This window comes from Pleurodeles waltl, chromosome 2_1 (assembly GCF_031143425.1).
Source record: "Pleurodeles waltl isolate 20211129_DDA chromosome 2_1, aPleWal1.hap1.20221129, whole genome shotgun sequence".
Taxonomy (NCBI): Eukaryota; Metazoa; Chordata; class Amphibia; order Caudata; family Salamandridae; genus Pleurodeles; species Pleurodeles waltl.
Window position 1 is genome coordinate 34,064,386 of NC_090438.1, and position 24,288 is coordinate 34,088,673.

At 46.0% G+C, this 24,288-nt stretch overlaps 1 protein-coding gene across 1 annotated transcript in view; it reads right to left on the reverse strand.

Moving 5' to 3' along the window:
* The window catches only part of LOC138258267 (G-protein coupled receptor 143-like), a 97,255-nt gene that overhangs the window by 57,601 nt on the left and 15,366 nt on the right, over positions 1 to 24,288 (reverse strand). The window contains exon 2 of the mRNA XM_069205929.1: positions 2,938 to 3,054. The gene's annotated coding sequence lies outside the window, so the exon portion shown is untranslated. The remainder of the gene's footprint in view (positions 1 to 2,937; positions 3,055 to 24,288) is intronic.

Here is a 24,288-nt window from a genome sequence, read left to right on the forward strand (position 1 = left end):
AGCCCTAAGGCAGGGTGCACTATACCACAGGTGAGGGCATAGTTGCATGAGCACTATACCCCTACAGTGTCTAAGCAAAACCTTAGACATTGTAAGTGCAGGTAGCCATAAAGAGTATATGGTCTGGGAGTCCGTCAAATACGAACTCCACAGTTCCATAATGGCTACACTGAAATCTGGGAAGTTTGGTATCAAACTTCTCAGCACAATAAATGCACACTGATGCCAGTGTGGGATTTATTGCAAACTGCACACAGAGGCATCTTAGAGATGCCCCCAGTCCGACTCATAGTGCTAGGCTGACCAGTTCCTGCCAGCCCGCCACAACCAGACAATTTTCTGGCCACATGGGGTGAGTGCGTTTGTCACTCTGTGGCCACGAACAAAGCCTGCACTGGGTGGAGGTGCTTCTCACCTCCCCCTGCAGGAACTGTAACACCTGGCGGTGAGCTTCAAAGGCTCATGCCGGTTCCAGCGCCCCAGGACTTCCCAGCTAGTGGAGATGCCCACCCCTCCGGACACTGCCCCCACTTTTGGGGGCAAGTCCAGAGGAGATCATGAGAAAAACAAGGAGTCACCACCCACCAGTCAGGACAGCCCCGAAGGTGCCCTGAGCTGAGGTGACCCCTGCCTTTAGAAATCCTCCATCTTAGGAATAGGGATTTGGCCCCCTCCCCTCAGGGAGGAGGCACAAAGAGGGTGTAACCACCCTTCAGGGAAGTAGCCATTGGCTTCTGTCCCCCAGACCTAAACACACCCCTAAATTCAGTATTTAGGGGTGACCCTGAAACCAGGAAATTAGATTCCTGCAACCTACAACAAGAAGGACTGCTGACCTGAAAACCCCGCAGAGATGACGGAGGCGACAACTGATTTGGCCCCAGCCCTATCGGCCTGTCTCCAGACTCAAAGAACCTGCACAGCTACGCATCCAGAGGGACCAGCGACCTCTGAGGACTCCGAGGACTGCCCTGTACCCCAGGGACCAAGAACCTCACAAGAACAGCGCCACTGTTCAGAAACAGCAACAAACTTGCAACTTTGAAACAACTTTAAAGAGACTCTCACTTCTCGCCAGAAGCACAAGTCTTCACACTCTGCACCCGACGCCCCCGGCTCGAGTCCAGGACAACAAACACCACAGAGAGGACCCCTAGGCGACGCAGACGATGTGGACACCCTGAGTCGACCCCCCTGCATGCCCACAGCGACGCTTGCATAGAGGCTCCCCCTGAACGCGACTGCCTGATAATAAAGGAACTCGACGCCTGGATCAAGCACTGCACCCGCAGGACTGAGAGGAACCACCTACCAGTGCAGGAGTGACCAGCATGCGGCCCTCATCCTAGCCCAGTCAGTGGCTTGCCCGGGAAGCCCTCCTGTGTCCTGCCTACATCGTCAGAGTGACCCCCAGGTCCCTCTATTGCTTTCAGTAGCAAACCCGACGCCTGCTTTGCACACTGCACCCGGCCGCCCCTGTGCTGCTGAGGGTGTGTTTTGTGTGAGTCCCCCCCGAGTGCTCTGCCAAACCCCCCTGGTCTGCTCCCCGAGGATGCAGGCACTTACCTGCTAGCAGACTGGAACCGGTGCACCCCTGTTCTCCATAGGCACCTATGTGTTTTGGGCCCTCCTTTGACCTATGCACCTGACAGGCCCTGTGTTGCTGGTGCTGTGGCTTTGGGGTTGCCAAGGGTGGGCTGCCTATGCCCAGGAGGCGGACTGTGTAAGTGCTTTACTTACCTGAGAAACCTAACCATACTTACCTTCCCCAGGAACTGTTGATTTTTGCACTGTGTCCGATTTTAAAATAGCTTATTGCCATTTTAACCAAAACTGTGTGTACTACTGTTTTAAATCAAAGTTCTGTACTCACCTGTGAAGTACCTTGCATTTTATATACTTACCTCAAATTTGAATCTAGTGGTTCTAAATATAAATTAAGAAGAGATTTTTCTATTTAAAACCTATTGGCCTGGAGTTAAGTCGTTGAGTGTGTGTTCCTCATTTATTGCTAGTATGTGTACAACAAATGCTTAACACTACCCTCTGATAAGCCTACTGCTCAACCACACTACCACAAAATAGAGCATTAGTATTATCTAATGTTGCCACTATCAACCTCTAAGGCGAACCCTTGGACTGTGCACACTATCTCTCACTTTGAGATAGTATATACAGAGCAAACTTCATACAAATGGCTTGAATTTTATTGCTTGCATTTTGAAGCCCCTGCTTTCATTAAATTATTTTATTTAGGCCGCGAGCCATTGATCAGGCCATAACCAAATACAACACCCAGGGTTCAGGGTGGACTGTAAACTGGAGGAGAATCTTTGCCTTAATGCACAGGCAGGACAGTCACTGCCAGAGTCCATTGTGCAATTTGCATGTGTTCAAGAAAGGTGTCAGGCTGGCAAGGATCTTCGAAAATAACATGCCCTTTCCTTTGGAAAAGTTTTGATGTGCAGCCTGGCTTTGAATGAATGCCCAGGTGATGCATGGAGCCAGGATACTCACTCTCAGTTTGGTTCTTCCATGATCTCATTCCTGAACCTGGTGCTCTCAGTAACTACAGCTTGACCCTGTGATTCTATTTGGAGCTTGGAATAAACCCCATCAGTGTCCTGCCGAGCCTCTGGGAGCTCATCTCCTTAGTGACTGCTGGGTGGGGGGGGCACCCAAGGATTTTTGATGATCAGAGCTTAGTAAACACATTTCACAGATGCAACCCAAACGCAGAGTAATGAAGCTTTCTTTGACAATTCCATAAACAAGCCAAGCCCAATCCAGGACTGTCCCACGGCAACAGACAGGTCAGTCCTCAGAGAGGCAACTCTGGCTGCAGGAGTCACAAGCAATTCCACCTTCAGCCACAACAAAGAGTTGAGCACTACTTCCAACCACAAGTAGACAAGGGATAACTGGGTGACCACCTACCTCCGAGTCCAATGATCTCCAGTGACAGTAGATATTCTGGATGAATGCAGACTTTTAAAGGCTCAAATCCTGGATAAATCGTCAGCGGAATTCACCCATCCAAGAGTTCAACTAATTCTGTAAAACATGAAAAAACAGACAGCCAAGAAACTGGAAACTTAGCAGGTTAACTTGCCGTTCAAAGTATTAAAGCACAAAGGAGGGCATTTTGTGATTTTAACACCTGAGCTTCAGGATGCGCTTATTAGCTTTTCCCCCCAAGTCTTGGTGTATTTTTATGACCAGAACTGTAAAACGTACCTGTCCTAAATCCGGTCACAACTGCTGTCCACAGGGCTGGGGCAGTCGCAGCTTGCGACAACCAGAAGGGGTGGAGCAGCGGACAGGGGTTTGGTGGGGGGAGGGATTAATAACAATTAAATAAAAAAAATTTTAAAAAAATATAACATTTACCTGCTCCGCCGTATGCCGCTCCGCTCCTCTGTCCCCCTCGCTGCAGGCACAGGCTCCCAGCCTGCCCTGCGGCCTATCCTGACGCTGCTTAAAGTAGTGGGTGCTCCCAGCAGGCTGGGAGCCTGTACAGGCTCTCTCCAGCCCAGCAACAGTGTTGCTGGGCTGTAGAGAGCCTACTGTGTGATTGGCCGGCCCGACATGGCTGGCCAAACACACATGCGCTCTGAAGGCTGTGCTCTGTGCACTCCCCTCAAGTGCTCATCACCCCCAATGCCCCATCTCTTTTCAAGAAAATGATAATAAACACTATTGTTTTCTTGTAAAGGTTTTGTAGCTGCTACTGCTGGCAGGGGGCAACGCTTCTCCACCCTAATGGAGAAGCCACCCCTGGGCCGGGGCCTAAAGATGGCTGGAACAGAGAACACTATAGCAGAGTACGTCAACGAGTAGCTCACGGGCTACTGGTACCTCTCCAGCTACCTGTGAGTAGCTCTCCTGTGTGTAGCCCAGCTATTAAATTAGAAGCTTTAGTTTGGCTGAATTATTATTTATATACCAAAATAAAAGTGTGTATTGGATATGAAAATGTGTGTATTTCCAGAACCCATAATCTCCCACAAATAATAAAAGCCGATATTTGAATGACAAATCATACAACATTAGGAGATGCGTTCCTAATATTTTTACCTTGATGCCAGGGACATTGGAGCTGTGGCTGGTATGCATTGCCCCTGCAGAGGCATTCCTAAAGGAATGAGCATTCTTTACATTACTGCGAGCAATCCTGCCCCGAGGTGATCGCGGCTGGTAATGCACAGGGTGGACAGTAATGTCACCTCGTCTGATGAATACAACACTCAAAATATTAGTAGCTTGTGATCATTGTCATTGAAAATAAGCAGCTCGTTAGTGAGAAGGGTGGAGACCCCTGCACTATCGCCTCAATTGAGAATAGAAAAAGAAGAGAGAAAACAGAGCGAGGGAAAGAAAAAAGACTAACTAGGATAAGAAAGTAAAAAGATTGAGGATAGTAAAAAAAAAAAAGGATTAACTGGTTGTTGAAACGAAGGAGCGGAGAAGACTGCTGGATCCTGACACAGAGCGACCAGAGAGGAACCGAGGCGAGGGAGGGGAGCCCCCCGGAGGACGGGAGAGGATGAATTGCTCAATGCTTAGGGGGACCGCAGAGGACTCTGGGACCTGGAGCTGCTGAGCTACAGGAAAGGAGATGCCACCGGAGAAAACGCTAAGGAGACTTTCAGAAAGTCAGCATTACATGGGCAGGAACACCAGGACAAGGAAAGACAAAGGGAAATGTAACTACCCAAAGTAAGTAAGCAACATATAGAACAGAATGACAAAACAAGATAGAAATTAACTTAGCCCCAGGTGTACTTACCTATTTTCTGGTCACAAACAGTCGGATTTCCAAAACCAGTGCTCCTATTTTGAGAATCCATCTTTTTAGCATGGTCACCCTGCATATTTCACCTTTTGCGCGATCCTATTTTTTTGCGTGTTTAGAACTCGGTGCACTTCATTTACCCTTCCTAACCAGTAGTGAAGTGTCTGTGCTACCTCTCTAACATGTTCTAATAAGCATATTCCCAATTGCTATATTTAACTTACCTGTAAGTCCCTGGCATGTGGCACAAGGTGTACAAGGTGTACCGAGAGCCTGGAAGTTACATACCACTAGCAAACCACAGCACCCATTTTGCCACCCGCTACAGTGGCTCTGCAAACATGGCTTCAGGCCTAACCCGTGTAATCTGACTGTAGCCGTGCAGAAACTGCAATTCAACCTGTAAAGATCAACCCTTCGGACAGATCACAACCTTCCTTTTAAATATTAATAAGCCCCCCTATGTAGGCCTTGTAGGCCACAAGGCAGGGTCCATGTTTTTTTTTTTTTTCTTCAAGTAGGACACACAGAAATGTAATATTAGCAGAGCCTTACAGTCATTAGCACCCAAAAGCTATTTTCACTGTGCCGGGTCTCGCTGTCCTATGTAGACAGCCAGAGTAGAGATTAAATACTGTGTCGTGCCAGTGGGATGAGCTCTCAGAGAAATGTTTAAAAAAAAAAAAATCAGAAGGCAGCTCATCTCCTTCAAGGAAAACTGTCTGTCTTTAAAACATTTTTTTTTTATTTAAACACAATCACAGACATGTTCGTCTGATGACCCTTGTAGGCACACCATCCCCGTGACTGTGACCAATCAAATTGATTCACAATCCACAGCCTACTTCAGGAATGTTAATTAGGTTGGTTGAATTGCAAATCAATCCAGTTTGGCAAAAAATAGTAGGTTGACAAAATTCTATACTTGTCGCAAATTGTATGAATGATAGTACCTCTGGCCAGAAGAGCACAAATAGTTGCAAGATTTCTTTTTATGTTTAATTTTTTCCTCCCTGTCCAACACATACCTAGTTCTTTTCACATGGAACTTTGCTGGTGGTGAAAGGCCACAGATGAGTGGGCAGTTGCTGAAGAGAAGGAAAGAAAATCACACATACACAAGACCCATGGCCGGATTATGAACTAGGACTCCGATTTACAAATTATAACAGGAAAAACATCTTAGTCCTACAAAAGCCATGTGTCAACTGCTGTGTTTAATCACAACCTCACAGGCAGTGTCAAAAGTGGGATTAAACGTTTTATCCACTAATGGAGGCTTCAGTACAAGAGTTGGCAGCAGGTCAGAAAAGCCTAGAATGGACTTTGGATTGGTGTATCAGGACCTCAGAAAAGGAGGACCTTCTGCAACAAACTTTAGAGGCCATTACAACTCAGCTGAGCCAAATCAGTATTTCTCATGATGCTACACTAGGAAGATTAGCAGATTGTTTATTGCAACAAGAGGGAGTCCAAACATACATGCTGCTGATGTACAAACATACGTGGATGGGGAAAGATCCTCACTACTTCTTCACAAACTCTGAATGGATAGCTCAAAGAACTGGCTAGTCGAACGAGCACTGGGGTCAATATCTGGCAACCCAATTGTAGGGAAAACTGAAGTGTAGGCCACCCAACAGGCACTAACCCAGGTGGCACCACTCCTTATTATAAAATAAAGAAAATTATGTTGGAAAGGTCGGGGATTGACTCAAACTTATACACAGTTTAGAAAGGAATGGGAGACTCCAATGGCTCCATTGTTATGTCCGGGATAAGCGGCTTAAACTGGAACCCTCGTCAAAATAAGAGATATTGGAAAACATTTTTCAAACAATTTCCTAATGGCCTTTTTTCTCATGTATGAACATGGATATAGCAACTCAACGGCTTAAATAGGACATCAGCCATTGAGATTGCCTCAACTTTTTCCTCGAGCTCAGAAACAGGGAGGGTCCAAACCTTGGGGTAGAAAACAAATTTCAAGTAACAAAATGTACCAAGAACTCAGTTACTCAAACCTGGGCCATAAAGTATACCCCTAATCCCAATCAGGGTCCACTGTGTTTCAAGTGTCGTGACAGGGAGCATATAGCTCAGATCTGTTCTAGGAAGAAAAAGGAGGCGGCTATGGACATTGGTTTGGTGAACTGACAAATTTACTATACAGAGAATCAACACTACTCATTTTCACCAACCGTGCTATTCGATAGCCGGAGAGAAGTCTCTTGAAACAAATTATCATGACCTGGTCTGCAACATCCATGATTGAAGACTTTTCCCAAAGAAAGTACTCACTTCCAAGGGATTTCCTTTATATCGAAACATATGGAACGAGTTTGTTACCAGTTGTGGGTTAAGAAGTTACATACTTACGCTTACCACCCACAAAAGAATGGTTTAGTGGAGTGTTATAATTCACCCTAAAGTTAACCCTGAAAAAGATGCCAAGTCTAGCGAGAAAGTAAAGCAATACAAGAACAACCAACATGCCAAAGAAAACCTAGATAAATGCTTGCTAAGGACTCAATTAGTATGATGTTAGTGTGGGAGCAGAACTATGAATCCCAAAATTATATACACCCCTAAATGTTGCCTTCAGAGATCTGCTCTGCACAGCACTGATCAAATGTTATAGAACACCATCCTTAACATCATACAACATTAGTTTAGCAGAGTAATAAACAACTAACTGGGGTCACTCAGTAACTGAGTTCTAGATCACAGAAAGTTAAATGATTTTATTACAAACAAGTCTCTAATTAAGCATTAGAGAGAAGTGCCATGCCATGAAGGCTCAGATACAGAGTATATAATCCGAAATCAGAATTATTCGAACATCAAATATAACAATAATTGACAGCATCCCTAGAAGAAAATCCCCCCCCCCCAAAAAAAAAAAAGTCAATCTGAAATAAACAGGACAGATTCTCAAAAGCATAAGTTTCTCCCTCACTCCCAAAACCAATGTGTTTTTTTTTCTTTTTAATCAAAAAGCTACAAATAGGTAATAAGCAAAAAATGCAAATTCAGCATGGTAGGACTAGTGATGAGACATACAGTATTGGACTAATCAAAATACAGAATGCTACAATTAGGCATATAATGCTAATCCATTTTTAAGTAAAGCTCCGGCAGCTTCTCTGCTGTTGCTGTCGGGAGATGTACAACACAATATGAAACATTTTTTCAAACAAAGTCCCATTCACCATTGTCTGCTAGCAGGTCCATAAAGGAAGCTTCTCCGGAAATGTCCTTGGGATAGAAACATTCAGCACATGGAAAAAGTTTCACAATACGTGCGCTCTAGGAAAAGAACAGTTATGTCCCAGTGTACTGTGCTCTGCAAAGACTGGGGAGAAAAGACACTCAGGGAGACACTGATCGGGAGAGGTAAAGAGCGGGAGCGAGATGAACAGAACACCCAAACAGCATCCGTATTAATAAAATGGAGTCTCCCAAATGCGGTGCAACTAAATAAACACCTACAAAAATCATTTCAAGTGCAACACTGAAAAATCATTTACGAATAGATTCACGAAAAAAATCATTAGTATTCAAAAATATTTTTGCCAACCAAAATTATGCATTTAGAAAAAACTTCCACATTATTAGTATATAAGCAGCAACTGAATTACTATTTAGGTTCAATGCAGAGAACTTCGGTATTTCCAGCAGCAGCTGAACTGCTGCACCATCTAAAGAGATAAAATGTCAAGTCATAGTTTCGGGGGAACTATGTGAAAGTATGCATAATTATATGAAATGCAAATAAATCATTTAAATATTTTGGCGTGAAATGGATCCTCACACCAATGTTTAAGAATTAGGGTGAAAATTATAATAGTGAACAGCCGCTCACGTTCAGATTGCTTGTTCTGTTCCTGTGCTATGATTTTGCTGCAAATAGTGGCACAATTATGTGACATAATGTTGTAATTTTGAAGTTTTTGTGCATTAAATGCAACGTGAAATGCCAACAAATTCACAAATTACGCTGGTGTACTTCAAGTTTCACCCGAGCCCAATCAAGAGTAGTGGGTACTGCGTTTACTGTGGTATATAACCAGTGCTTAATTTGTGCTCGTTGTTTCCGGTGCTGAGCACTGGCACTTATTTTTGAGGGCCCGCGCTTATTCTTCTGCCTCAAGCGTTTGCTGTGAGACGGAAGAAGGGAAAAACGAAAAAGCGTCACAAAGGGAGAAAGTAGAAAGCTGCAAGAGTGAGCTGAAGGGGCAGGGAGTGGCTTTTAATGGATTGAAGAGGCCTGAGGTGTCTTCAGGATTACGCCACCTCAGTATTCCGCGCTCGCACAATTAATTGCAGCAGCCGCGTGTTTACGAGGAGGGCTTTGGGCACCGGCACCTTTTTATTTACAAATTAAGCACTGTATATAATCACAGCAAATATGCATACGGGATCTTGCAAACGCAGATAAAATAATACATATGTGTTCTATGACCATAATGACCACGCAGAAAAAACAACGCACTCACAGTGAAGATAGTATATCTTTCCAGCTGCCTTTTGTGATAAACCAGTGCAAATGTTATCTATTCCAATTTGTAGCAGGTTAATTTAGTCTAAATATATAAATAATTAATTATAAGGTAGAGTTAGATCACAATATCAATTTCTTTAATGTACTACATTAAGAAAACGTAAAAGAACTATTCTGGCTATAGTTAGAATAAGGTGGAATAATATATTAGCTATTAAACAATTAAGTAGACTTAGGGTAAGGTGTAGGAATAATGAAATCGAATATAATGAAATGAATTTAAGGTAACCGTTTTACAGTAAATGTTTGCATCAGAGACAAAGGTCAGATAGGAAGATGTAAAGAGGACCAGGTAAGTACATGGGCGTGGCTTGCCACCTGTCATAGTTTTACATAGTGATGATGGTGTTTCCCAAACGCCTCATTTGTCCTGGTTGATGGGAGGACTAGCTGCTTATGTGGCAGAATATAAATACTCAATGTTAACAAAAATGCTATAAAAAGTTAAACCTTTATGAAGTTGTGAATCTACAGCTTTGTTCCACGTGGTCCTAAAAACTTGCCCAGACAGGTGGCAGCACAGAGCGCGTAGACCATGGGTTAGATGAGGAAGGGTTATTGTAATTAAGACGCAAACCTCTACCAGCTCTATCTCCATAGAAGGTGCTACAGTGAGCAGTCCTACAGAAAGAGTTTGTGTTACCTAATTAAAGCTTCCTGGTGTAGCATCATCTAAGTAAGGTTTGGGAATGGAAGGACAAAAAGACCACTGCGTAGTAGGGGCAGCCCACATTTTGAGGGGTGTCTCAAGCAAAATGCACCTAAAGATTAAATGATTTGCTTCATTCTCACGCTTTAATAAAGGGGACATCAACAAGTGATGTAGATTAGAAAAGGTTCACTTACCTGCAAAGTAGGCGATTTAGCACAACGCCTCATGGTAGGACACGATGCATCAGGAGGGAGCTCTGCCCTGGCCTGCAGACTCAGGGTGGGGCTCATGTTTAAACCCTCACGCACTCCCTGGTGTTTGATACAGCTAGGACCTTAGCATCAGTCTCAACAGCTGGTGGTGGCCGGGCCATCTCCAGACCTACGAGGGATCAGCATTGGATCACTAGTCGATCGCATACAACGAGCCCAGTAACGAAGCGAGTCCTTTACCATATCCCCCGAAAGCCATCAACGCCTGCTATGGGAGGAATGGTACAGAATGTGTAGGAACAAGAAGCGGTTACTGACTCCAAACTCAAACAAGACAACTCTCCTATTCTGGAGCCCGTGCCAGCCGGACAGAAGTGGTGGGGGCCAGGTGGTTCTTTAGATGCTGGTTCAACTATTACCCCTTTCCATCCTACTTTTTAGACAATAGTCATCTTTGTTGAACCAGGGTTGGTCACATTAAAACAGGTGATCTGGGAGCTCCCAACATTGGCCTTTTGGAAGGAATTGTAAATAGGGGGAGCGAGGTTGGCAAGCAGACAATTTAGGAGAACTCTCGGTTGTTTAGATATCGAAATGGATGGCCTATGACATTAGAGCTGTACGTGAGGTACCGAGAGGGAAGGCACATACATTTGGATCTGCTTAATCTATCACTCTCCACTGGAAACATGTAGTGGTCAAACCTCTCTTTAAAAAAAAAAAATGTTATATATATATATATATATATACACACACAGATATATATATAGAATTATTATTACTATAATCTTGACCCCTCCTGCCCCGGGAACTACAGACCCACATCCCTGCTTCCAGCCATGGGGAAAGTACTTGAAAATCTTCTCTAGTCCTAAAAAACAAAAGTGTTCCCTTAGCCCCGCACAGTCCAGATTCTGACCAAATCACAGCACGGAATCTGCTCAATTAGCTAAAACGGAGGAGCAAGAAATACTATTGGATAAAGGAGGCTCCACGGCCATTATCCTCCTCGACCCGGATGCAGCATTTGACACAGTAGATCAGGACACCCTCGTTCTCAGGTTGAGGGAAATTGGAAAAAGAAAAGATGCTTTAAATTGGCTTTTCATTCCTAAAAGAGAGGTCTTTTCAATTTTATGAACCTCCCTGCTATTCAGAGATTGTCCCCTTGAAGTGTGGGGATCCGCAAGAATCCGCACTTACCCCCACCTTTTTTAACATTTATGTGCAGTGTAAGGAAATGCCTCCTTGGCATGGTTACCCCCTGACTTTTTGCCTTTGCTGATGCTATGTTTTGAATTGAAAGTGTGCTGAGGCCTGCTAACCAGGCCCCAGCACCAGTGTTCTTTCCCTAACCTGTACCTTTGTATCCACAATTGGCACACCCTGGCATCCAGATAAGTCCCTTGTAAATGGTACCCCTGGTACCAAGGGCCCTGATGCCAAGGAAGGTCTCTAAGGGCTGCAGCATGTCTTATGCCACCCTGGAGACCCCTCACTCAGCACAGACACACTGCTTGCCAGCTTGTGTGTGCTGGTGAGAACAAAATGAGTAAGTCGACATTGCACTCCCCTCAGGGTGCCATGCCAGCCTCTCACTGCCTATGCAGGTATAGATAAGTCACCCCTCTAGCAGGCCTTACAGCCCTAAGGCACTATACCATAGGTGAGGGCACCAGTGCATGAGCACTGTGCCCCTACAGTGTCTAAACAAAACCTTAGACATTGTAAGTGCAGGGTAGCCATAAGAGTATATGGTCTGGGAGTCTGTTTTACACGAACTCCACAGCACCATAATGGCTACACTGAAAACTGGGAAGTTTGGTATCAAACTTCTCAGCACGATAAATGCACACTGATGCCAGTGTACATTTTATTGTAAAATACACCCCAGAGGGCACCTTAGAGGTGCCCCCTGAAACCTTAACCGACTATCTGTGTAGGCTGACTGGTTCCAGCAGCCTGCCACAACCGAGACATGTTGCTGGCCCCATGGGGAGAGTGCCTTTGTCACTCTGAGGACAGTAACAAAGCCTGCACTGGGTGGAGATGCTAACACCTCCCCCAGGCAGGAGCTGTAACACCTGGCGGTGAGCCTTTGTTCCAGCACAACAGGGCACTCCAGCTAGTGGAGTTGCCCGCCCCCTCCGGCCACGGCCCCACTTTTGGCGGCAAGGCTGGGGGAGATAATGAGAATAACAAGGAGGAGTCACTGGCCAGTCAGGACAGCCCCTAAGGTGTCCTGAGCTGAAGTGACTAACTTTTAGAAATCCTCCATTTTGCAGATGGAGGATTCCCCAATAGGATTAGGGATGTGACCCCCTCCCCTTGGGAGGAGGCACAAAGAGGGTGTACCCACCCTCAGGGCTAGTAGCCATTGGCTACTGACCCCCCCAGACCTAAACACGCCCTTAAATTTAGTATTTAAGGGCTCCCCTGAACCTAAGAATTTAGATTCCTGCAACTAACAAGAAGAAGAGGACTGCTGAGCTGAAAGACCCCTGCAGAAGAAGAAAAGAAGACACCAACTGCTTTGGCCCCAGACTTACCGGCCTGTCTCCTGCCTTCCAAAGAAACCTGCTCCAGCGACGCTTCCCAAGGGACCAGCGACCTCTGAATCCTCAGAGGACTGCCCTGCTTCAAGAAAGACAAGAAACTCCCGAGGACAGCGGCACTGCTCCAAAAGAACTGCAACTTTGTTTCAAAGGAGCAGATTTAAAGACCCCTGCAACTCCCCACAAGAAGCGTGAGACTTGCATCACTGCACCCGGCGACCCCGACTCGACTGGTGGAGAACCAACACCTCAGGGAGGACCCTCCGGCGACTCCGAGTCCGTGAGTAACCAAAGTTGTCCCCCCTGAGCCCCCACAGCGACGCCTGCAGAGGGAATCCCGAGGCTCCCCCTGACCGCGACTGCCTGAACCTAAAGTCCCGACGGCTGGAAAAGACCCGGCACCCGCAGCCCCCAGCACCTGAAGGAACGGAACTTCTGTGCAGGAGTGACCCCCAGGAGGCCCTCTCCCTTGCCCAGGTGGTGGCTACCCCGAGGAGCCCCCCCCTTGCCTGCCTGCACCGCTGAAGAGACCCCTTGGTCTCTCATTGAAAACCATTGAAAACCCGACGCGTGTTTGCACACTGCACCCGGCCGCCCCCGCGCTGCTGAGGGTGTACTTTTTGTGCTGACTTGTGTCCCCCCCAGGTGCCCTACAAAACCCCCCTGGTCTGCCCTCCGAAGACGCGGGTACTTACCTGCTGGCAGACTGGAACCGGGGCACCCCTTCTCTCCATTGAAGCCTATGTGTTTTGGGCACCTCTTTGACCTCTGCACCTGACCGGCCCTGAGCTGCTGGTGTGGTAACTTTGGGGTTGCTCTGAACCCCCAACGGTGGGCTACCTTGGACCCAAAACTGAAACCTGTAAGTGACTTACTTACCTGTGAAACCTAACAATACTTTACCTCCCCCAGGAACTGTGAAAATTGCACTGTGTCCACTTTTAAAACAGCTTATTGTGTTTTATGTAAAAAGTATATAGGCTACTGTAATTATTCAAAGTTCCTAAAGTACTTACCTGCAATACCTTTCAAATGAGATATTACATGTAGAATTTGAACCTGTGGTTCTTAAAATAAACTAAGAAAAGATATTTTTCTATAACAAAACCTATTGGCTGGATTTGTCTCAGTGTGTGTTCCTCATTTATTGCCTGTGTGTATGTACAACAAATGCTTAACACTACTCCTTGGATAAGCCTACTGCTCGACCACACTACCACAAAATAGAGCATTAGTATTATCTCTTTTTGCCACTATCTTACCTCTAAGGGGAACCCTTGGACTCTGTGCATGCTATTCCTTACTTTGAAATAGCACATACAGAGCCAACTTCCTACATGCAGCCATTAGCATACATCGTCATGGACCTCGGGGTGTCGATTGTTTCCTACGCCGATGACATGAAATTGGTCGTCTCTCTTGTCCCAGAGACAGGTTTGCAACAGCAACTGACCTCTTGCTCAGAGAACATGGCTTGGTGGACGGCGAATTGTTCGCCAACGTTGAATGGAGATAAAACCAATACAATGCTTTTGGAGAACAAGCCAATGCCACAAGCTACGCTCAGCTGGCCAGAGTGGTTGTGAACTCCACCAATTCCAGCCTCCCCGTAAAAAGCTTGGGCGTGTTCCCCATCCATGGAAGCCTAAGCAAAAAAATTAACAGCATCATGGGTTACTCTTTTGAGAACTATAGGCAAAATACTTGACCTGTTACCTAGTCATTCAGGAGAATAGTGGTCCAGGTGCTTATTCCCTCCCATCTGGACTATGGGAATTCCCTGCATATGGGTTCACCCAAATCTATTATCAAGAGACTCCAGGGAGTGGAAAATGTGCCAGCAAAAACCACCTTTAAGCTACCCAAAGAGTGCCCTGGCCACCCTGCACTGGCTTCCAGTGGAGGAAAGAATAACATTTAAGTTTAAGACACTGTGTTTGGCACACAGGGGAACCAACCACAAGGGACCCTCTTTGATTAGGGCCCTTCTGTCTCCCACTCCCCCAATAGGACTTTAAAATCCTCCAATGCTAGATTCCCGAGGGTCCCTCTAAACCAAAGGATCAGATAAAGGGGGGTGGGGAGAGATCCTTCATTTATCTTACCCCCCAAACTATGTAACTCAATGCCAAGAGTTAAGAAATAAACTCAATGAGACTATCTTCAACAAAGTACTTGCAACTTGGCAAAACAAAAGGTAAAAAAGGGTGGGGGGGGCAACAATTCAAGCGCCTTTTACCCAATAAAGACACTAACATATGGACAAGGCAAGTGACCAATTCAGAAACAATGATATAAACCTGAATCCACCTGAAAGGATCAGCATAGGACCATTTGGGCTCCCAATAAAGCCTGGAACAAAACTTTAAGAAACACAAGGACACAAAACCCCAATGAAATGAAACCTTCACTCTGCACGGGAAGAGGGCGTGTACGACAGACAACTGCTTGTTGTGATTGGGCGCAGAAGCTCCTCCCATGCGTATGGCTAGGCAGGGTGACAGTGTAGCACTTTGGGCCTGATTTAGAGTTTGGTGGATGGTTTTACTCCATCACAAACGTGACAGATATCCCATCCGCTGTATTACGATTCCGTTATATCCAATAGAAATTGTAGTACAGTGGACGTGATATCCGTCACATTTGTCCGCCAAACTCAATCAGGCCCGAAGTCTTGAATTTATCTTAAAAATAAATACATTCTTGAGCGTAAGTTACTTGTGCACGCCGTAGCACGGTAGCAGTATTATGGGGTATGACTGCGGAGTCTTACCATGTAATACTAGTATGTTACCTAGAAGTGGACCTCGGGCTCACACTAGTAAACCTTACCTCGGTCCTGGTAGAGCGGCAAAGAGCAGTCAGGCGACTTAGAGGAACATGTGTAAAGCATTTCACAATAACCACATGGATGATACGTAAATGAAACGGCTCAAAAGAAATCCGACACCAATTTAGAAAAATAAAGCAGATTTTTATTTAAATTTAGACACCAAAACAAACTTTTTAACTTACATGCAACTAGAGTTATGAATTTTAGAAGCTTTGGAAAATAGGGTATTTTCACTGTTTAAAATGGCTCCCATTGAAGTCAATGGAGAAAGTCATGATGTGCACTCTAGATTGCAGGGTGAGCTCCGAGGAACCCACTTGGACTTACGGTTCTTCGGTGCCCTAGACCAAGTGAGTTTCTTATTACCTTGCCCAGGGAGTCTGGGTGCAGAGGTGCATTAGCTGTCCTTGTGCTGATGGGTCCGCGGCTGCTGGCGAGTTTGCCGCACTTGGCAAACAGGCACTTGGGAGTAGACACATGCTCTAAACTTTGGATGCAGAGATTTTTGGGGGCCAGGAATTGACCGTTGGAACTTTGCCACCACTTCCAGTGGCTCCAGGTACAGAGGTGGCTTCTAGGTGTTCATCACAGGAGCTGGTCGAGCCAAAGAGGGTGTGCTGCTCCTCTAGAGGTCACTCTTCAGGATACAGAACCACAGGAGAGGGGTCATTTGTCAATGTCAGTCTCTATGCTGGGGGTATACTCTGGAGTTGGTGATGTCCGAGCAGCCATTGGTCTCCAGATTGGTGACAAACAAGGCTTGGCAGCTGCACAGGTGGTCCACTGCCACTTTGCTGGCAGGAGGTCACCCGGCAGGGAGCAGAGACCTCACTCCCACTCTTTGGATGCTGGACACCGAGTTTCTTTAGACTCATTCACACGGAGCCTAGCGGGTCACAGTTTTTTTACTCTGGTGCGGCGTTTACTTCTGCAAGTTGCAAGGGACTGGTACCACCAGTCAGAGGAGTCTTTCTTGGCTTCTTGGTGTCCACAGTGGACCCTCTTGCTGGGAACAGTGAGTTTTCACCATGGGCACACGTCGGTCACGCAGTTCCGGCAGTAGTCTCCTTAAGTCACTTCTGTGTCCTCTCCTCGCGCTGAGGCTGGAGTCCAGGTCCAGTTGTCAGTGACGATGTCTTCTTTGTGCCTCTTCTTCTTTGTAAGTAAGATCTGAGGGTCTGGTGTCAGGGGAGCCCCTTAATTCCTGGTTTAGGGGGTGTTGTGGTGTGAGACCGTGGCCAATGGGCTACTAGTTTCTGCAGGTAGTCCGCTCCTTAAGTGATGACTTCCTATGGGAGTACGTCACTTTTCTACCCAGAACCAACTATTCCTAAGGTTTCCCAGGAAGGGTAGACCCTTCCCTCAGCTGTACAGACGTCCAAGCCCACCCTAAAAGTGTGGCTAGCCTTTTGGAGGTATATGCCTCTTGCAGATCTAATTGTCTAACCTGTCAGGCTGGACAGGGCGGGAAGGGCTTTGTCCTCCACTGGGGGGACAAGTAATTACATATCAAGAGCGGGGAAAGCCTTTGAGGCTCACTGCCTTGATTACCTTTCACACTATTTTCGGGACAGCGTGCGTCGGGTAGGTTTCCGGCTTCGGGACCACATCCAATATAGTTGTAAGTCCTACGGTCCGCCTGATCCCAAGGAACTCGTTCCCTAGGAGGGGAGGATTCACTTATTTAGGCCATTCATGGTGTAGTGGTTAGTAAGTAACTTCCACACTTCTATAACCCATTGAGGTGTGTAGCTCAGCGGAAGGATTTTTGTGCTTGCTGGTCCTGAAGAAGCGCCACACGATCCGTAGGGACAAAGAGGGCACGAAACATGTTGACCACATATTAGCTGTAGGGAAAAGTGTCCTTAACAGCTCTTCTTTTAATACTTTTTGAGAGTGGGGGAACCTTACTCCCCAGTTTTGTATTTAATATTGACCAAGGGCTTCCACTTCAATTAAAACTGTTTAGGAGGTCCTCGAGCCAATTTTATTCTGTTTTCTTTAGTTCTCTTCTGCTTTCCTTCTTTTAAAAGGTAGGTTTGAATATATTCCTAACCATTATTCTGGCACACACTGTTAAAAGATCTCTGGCAAAGTGCCCCCTTTAGTGGCCCGTCAGACATTGCAGTGCCGGTCTGACGTGGAGCGGGCCCTATGATGAAGCATGACATCCCACGGATGTGTGAGGGCCTGTACTTCCTAGGACTTGAGTTGCCGGTGCTGAACCTGTATCTTCATGTTTGGTGTTTAGGAACGGTGTACTCTTTTTGATGTGTTTACTTTTCACACTAGCCAGCCTGGGAGGCAGGAGGTGTGACCTCCTGCCTGCCCAGGCCCTTTGTCGCCGTCCTGTGGAAGTGTTACCACAACCAGCAGGAGGACAGGCTCTTGTCTGTGGTGGCTGAGGCTCGAGAGAGCCTGTCAAAACAGCAGAGGACTTGGTAACTTGGTGGGCACCCTCTAAGGGTGCCACCTGGGCACACGCTAGTTAATCCTGAGCATGGGTATCATGCTCAGGGTTAAAAAGCAAGATGTTTAATACCAGACATGGGGAAATCGGCTAGAACATCACGGAGCTGGACATCTGGGAACCGCCAAGATGCCAGTCCATTTTATCCTATGGACCTCCGGCTCCTTGTGGTAGCATTACATTTTAAATTCTTTCACAGGATCATATGCGCTCAGGCATATATGTCCTCACTCATAATACAGTGCTAGTCCAGTGCACCCTGCCCCCTGGGTCAGAGGGGGGCTGCCTCAGGGGTGACTGACCTGCGCTATGGGCAGTAAAGGGACTCTGCCCACATCTGGTGTAGGCAGAGTCGCACTCGAGCAGCAGGCTGCCCGGGCAGCTCTGCAGTCTCACTCGGGTCACACAGGGTGGCACAATCAGTTCTGCAGTCCTGGTGACCACCTTTACCACCCTGCCCTGGGTACCACTGGTACCAAATACTAGGGACTTACAGGGGTGGTAAAGTCCTTGCCAATTGGCCTATGTAATTCGACATACAGTTTAAGAGAATGAGCATAAGCATTGAGGTCTGGGTAGCAGGCCTCAGTGCACTAACAGGTCAAAAACAACAGCATCTAGCAGGAAGTGTTGGGGTGACCATCCAATGAGTGGCACTTTACAACACCTGCCTTCAATGTCATGGCACAGTCCAGGGGGCAATGCCGTTTATTAAACCTCTATGAAGCACAAAAAGGGATTTAACATTAAAAATAACAATGAGGGACCCCTTCTTTAGGACAGGTGGTTCCCACTGAGTGACTCGGTTTTAATGGGTTTAAAAAAAGCAGATCAAGAATAGACAAACTCTACAAAAGGTGTTTCATCTTTAATTTTCTTGCTTTCAGAATTGGTTCATTTCTATAGGGTATTATTGTAAACAACAAACATACACCTCTTTATTTCTCGATTAATGAACAAAAGTAGTTAAAAACATATACAACTTTGCTACAACATTATTCTCCCACCGATTACTACGTTTTGAGGCAAAAGAATGCCTTGTGATTTTTTAAGACAGCACTTTCATTTTAAGAGAATTATTGATGAACTCTGGCGTTTACAATCAGTTCAGCGCACAGATTCCAAACCCCATAATGTAGACAAGAGGTCTTTAATCGCCAGAGGCTGCACAGCGCCACCTCTGCAAACTTAGGCGGTCAGCTGCTGAAACCTCCAGCAGCCTGGCACCACAGGTTCCATAATGTAATGAAAGATTGTCTACAACATCCAACGCAAACATCAACTCTTTTTTTTTTTTTTTTAAATCTGTTTATTAAGCAAGATATAGAAACTGTCAATGCCATACAGTTGTTTCAAAGGAGTATGCGGCTTCTTAGCTCATATAGCTTCGTAGACAACAAGAAGCTTTTAATGATGTGCATCGAGTAGAAAGAGAGAGCAAAGAAGTAACAAAAAAGAAAAAAGAAAAGAAGATAAAAAAAGGAACTATACATTATATAACTGTGATCACTCTGGTTGTATCTTTTTGCATGTGTGCATAATGGCGTTTGAACATTAGAATTGTTGTTGGGGTGCCTGGGGGGGTGGAGGTGCACAACTAATGTGGGTACAGATTTTAAATAAAGGTGCATGTTTTTTGAGTGGGCCTGGCATATGCCTGTTCGTTTGGAGGAGTTTATGGCCATACTGTCTTGGGGAATCTAGCCAGTTCTTTAGGTTATGTGACCATTGGGTATTCTAGTGTGAGTGCTATTAGTGAAGGAAAAGTAGGGAGTCATGGGGGGAACATGTCTCTAGTTTCTATTTTAACCACAAAGCTATCCCATATTTCGACTCCTTCTTGTGGCTGGCCCGTCTGTTGTGCTTGTTTCAGTGTGTGGGCTTCTGCTTGTATACGGTTATATAGGTCGTGCAGCCAGGTTGCGTAAGGAGGAGTTTGGGGCGCCTTCCAATGTATAGCGATCAAGCGTTTGTAAACTACAAATGCCAGATCTATGAATTTGTGTTGGTGTTTGTCACCTTTGGAGCAGTGGCGGATTCCTAGGAGACATGATTCTGGGGAGGGGGTGAGTGCATGGTCAGCAAGTTCTGAGGTAGTTTCTGCGATTCTCTGCCAGCTTGCATTTATTGAGGGGCATTCCCAGACCATGTGGTAGAAATTGGCAGTAGATTCAGCACATCTAGGACATTCCGATTTGGCATTAGGATAAATTCTGTTGATGCGTGCAGGGGATAAGTACGTCTGATGAATATAGTTAAATTGAGTGTATCTCAGTCTGGTGTTTCATGATGCCGTTTTGACCGTGGCAAGAATGATTTCCCATGTTTTTTGGGAGATTGGATCAGCTAGGGCGGTGTCCCATCGAGATTTAGCTGGTGTTAAGTCTACGCGGGCATTTGCTGTTAGGGCTTTGTATATCCTTGAAATAGTGCCCTTAGTGTTGCCTATTGTCAGGAGTGTTGTGAGCAACCCAGATTCGTTGGGCTCATTGTTACTATTGCCCCACAGGCTACGTATCAGTTTGGTGATGGCCCCATACATTAAAAAAGCTCCGGTGTGCATTAATCCCATCGCCGCCTGTTCCGCGAAAGTTTTCATATGGGAGTCAGAATATAGGTCACCCACATTTAGAGTTGTAGTTTCCCGTATATCATGGTGAAGTGATAGATTCTGTATTTTCGGGATCTGGGATAGGGGTATTGTAGGTGAGTATGGGGGAAGGTTGGACTTGCCCTGGACATATCTTTTCCAGCAAAATTTAGCAGCTTCCAATATTGGGGACCTATTGGGCGGGGAAGGGGAGCCCGCTAACAATGTTGTTAATATAGTTTGCGATGGCGTGTATCCATTCATTGCTACGCTTTCTGGGGACGTTGAGTTGTTGAACCATGAAGCTATCCACTGCAGTTGGGCCGCTGCATAGTATAGTTCCAGGTTTGGCATACCCAAACCACCTTCCACTTGTGGGTGTTGTGTAATAGCCAGCGATACCCTTCGTCTATCTCTGCCCCATAGTAATTCAGTTAGAAGGGAATGCAGTTTATGGAAGAATGTGCGTGGTAATGTCAGCGGGAGGGCTGTGAAATAGTACAGGAAACGCGGTAGGATTAGCATATTAGCTATTGCGGTACAGCCCATGGGGGATAGTGGGAGCGATGTCCAGAATGTGAGGGAGCTCCGGGTGGATCTAAGCAGACGGTCTAGATTGCCCTCCTTTAGGTCTTTCATAGAGTGGTAGATCTGTACGCATAAATACTTAAAGGTTGAGGTAGCCCAGGGTAACTGATATTGGGGTAAACTGCTGTGCATTTGGTATGGGTACTAGGGGAAAGATACATGATTTGGACCAATTTATATGTAATCCAGAAACCCGTGCAAAGCTATCTAGTATTAGCATTATTTCTGTGATAGATGTGTGTTGGCATAGGTAGATTAGGGCATCGTCGGCGTATAGTGACACAATGTGATGTTGGTCCGCTTCTGGTATGCCCCATTTGTGAGCGTCTTTACGGAGTCTGATTGCCAGTGGTTCCATTGCAATAGCAAATAATAGGTGGGACAGCGGGCAGCCTTGCCGGGTGCCTCTGCCTATTGGAAGTTCTTCGGATATAATTTGACCTGTTTTGACACGTGCTATGGGCTTGTGATATAGCGTCCTAATCCCGTTTATGAAGCCACGCTGGAACCCAAATGCTTCTAATGTACGGTAGAGATACACACAGCTGTGTGTGTCAAAAGCTTTTTCTATGTCCAGGGACATAGCTACTGCTTTCACCCCGTTGGTGCCATGCATTAAGCGAATCAGTCTTCTAATATTTAAAAAGGTGCTTCTGCCTGGTATGAACCCTGATTGATCTGGGTGTATCAGCTCTGGTAGGTAAGGGAGTAGTCTATTTGCTTGGATCTTCCCTAGGAGTTTACAGTCAGCGTTAATAAGCGAGAGGGGTCTGTATGACCTGACGTCTAAAGGGTCACGGCCTGGTTTTGGGAGCACGACTATTAGTGCTTCGCGCATGGATTCTGGGAGTTGCTTTCTGCTGTGGGCTTCATTAAACACCTCATGGAGGGGTTGTAATAAATGGTTAGGGTATGATTTATAGTATTCCTCTGGCAATCCGTCAGGGCCTGGGGCCTTGTTGCTTGCCATTTGCGAAAGAGCCTTTCGTAGCTCTTCTATTGTGATAGGGCCGTCTAGCATTTCTGAGTTGCTCATTATGTGTGGGTTTTAGGGAATCATTGTTAGTAAAGTAGAAAGCTGTTGTTTAGGAGGAGGATTAGAGGTTTGGTAAAGAGTACAATAGTACGTATGGAAGGCTGTGTTAATTTTGACTTGGGTATTGACAACCAGGCCTGTGTGAAGTTTAATCGCTCCTATAGGTGCTGCCTGCATTGGTTAACGGACCAACCAAGCTAGTAATTTTCCTGATCTGTCGCCCTCTGCGTGTTGTCGCACCTGTAGGTGTCTATAATCATGTTTGCATAGTCTGGTGTCTGTTTCTTTGTAGTTTGCAGGGAGATCACTCAGTGTTTGCAGTGAGGATGGGTTTATTGAGAGCTCAACTTCCACCCTACGCATTTTAATTTCTAATTCCTGTAGTTCTTTAGTAAGCACTTTTCTGACTCCTACTGTGGCCGCTAAGCAGTGGCCACGGGTCACAGCTTTATGGGCATCCCATTCAGTAGAGCGTGTTGAGGCGGTATCTTTGTTTAACGTAAAATAATTTGATAAGCATTTGGATAACTCTGCTTTGAAGGGGGGGGGGGGGCCTGTGAGGGCTTCTGATTGTAAGCGCCAAGTTGGAATACGGGTATGTGTGCGTCCCCATGTTATTGTGGCATGCAGTGGGTTGTGGTCTGAAATAGTGCGAGCTAGGTATTCTGATTGATTTATTTTATGAATTATGGCAGGCGTTGCGAAAAGCATGTCTATTCTTGTGTGTATTTTTATGTACTGATGAGTAGTAAGAGTATTCACAATGCGTGGGATGTCCCGCCCTCCATATTTCTTTCAAGCCATTATTTGTAGCCCATTCTACTAGGTCGGCAGTTGTGCGTCTGGCTGGGGCAGTGATCAGTGTGGGGGATTGATCGATCCATGGGTATGTCTAGCACCGAATTAAAATCCCCACCCCATATACTAGACTCAGATGGATCTCTGAGTTTGCTGTTGTTAAGTGTCCATAAAAATTCGCTTTGGCCTGTGTTCGGGGTGTATAGAGCAACTAGTGCTAATGGGTGACCATCTAGTTCCCCCTCCAGTATCACATACCTTCCGTTTGGATCAATCTGCATGCGGGCCATTATGAACGGGACCCCTGGTGCGATCCATATCGCCACCCCTCGAGCGTAGGATGAGAAAATGGTACCATATATTTGGCCACGCCATTTTGCGCGTAGGTTTTCTAGCAAGGCCCCATTGAGGTGAGTCTCTTGTAGCATGGCTATGTGTATCCGGTGTCGCTTAAGATACGCATGAATTTGTTGCCGTTTACGTATAGCTGCCATGCCCCTGATGTTCCATGTGATTATTTTATATTGTGGAGTGTTTAAGTTATGTAGGTGTGACATGGTATGTGTGCTGTTTTGTTAAGCTTGGGGGATATATTGTCTGTGTGTTGTGCCCTACCCAGTATTCACAATTGTGTTTTATGGTTAGGATGTTACCAACTGTGGTAACGAGTACGACATTTGTGTTGTGGGATTGTTTACCACGCCTATTGCTACAATCATGGGTTACGATATGTGCCTTGAGTGAATCACATCTAGTAAAATTTAAAACAACAACTATATATAACTGTAATTGTGCATACAACACGGCTGGAATAAAGCCTGTGTCTGCCTTCTTAAAGAACCTGTCCATATGGAGTGGGGGGCGCTGTGGATAAATGTATCCAAGTCGACGAGCTTCTCGGCCCGCTCTGCTCCTAGTACTGGTGCGTCCTCTTGGGGACCCCCGGCGGCTGCGGGTCCGCGATCCTGGCTGGTCTCCAGGTTTGGTAATTCTCCGCCTCCTTGCTAGTCATCAGGCTAGGTGGGCTTTTTACTCTGTGAGGAAGACTGTTCCTGACTGTAAAGTTATTCTGGACTTACTTGTTTAGCAAATGTCATCTGCCGTACGTGGGGTTAGATTAGGGCCGCGGTTGGAGTCTGTGGAATCATATTGTGTTTCGAGGTCTGGCTCGTCTTCATTTGGATGGACTGGGACG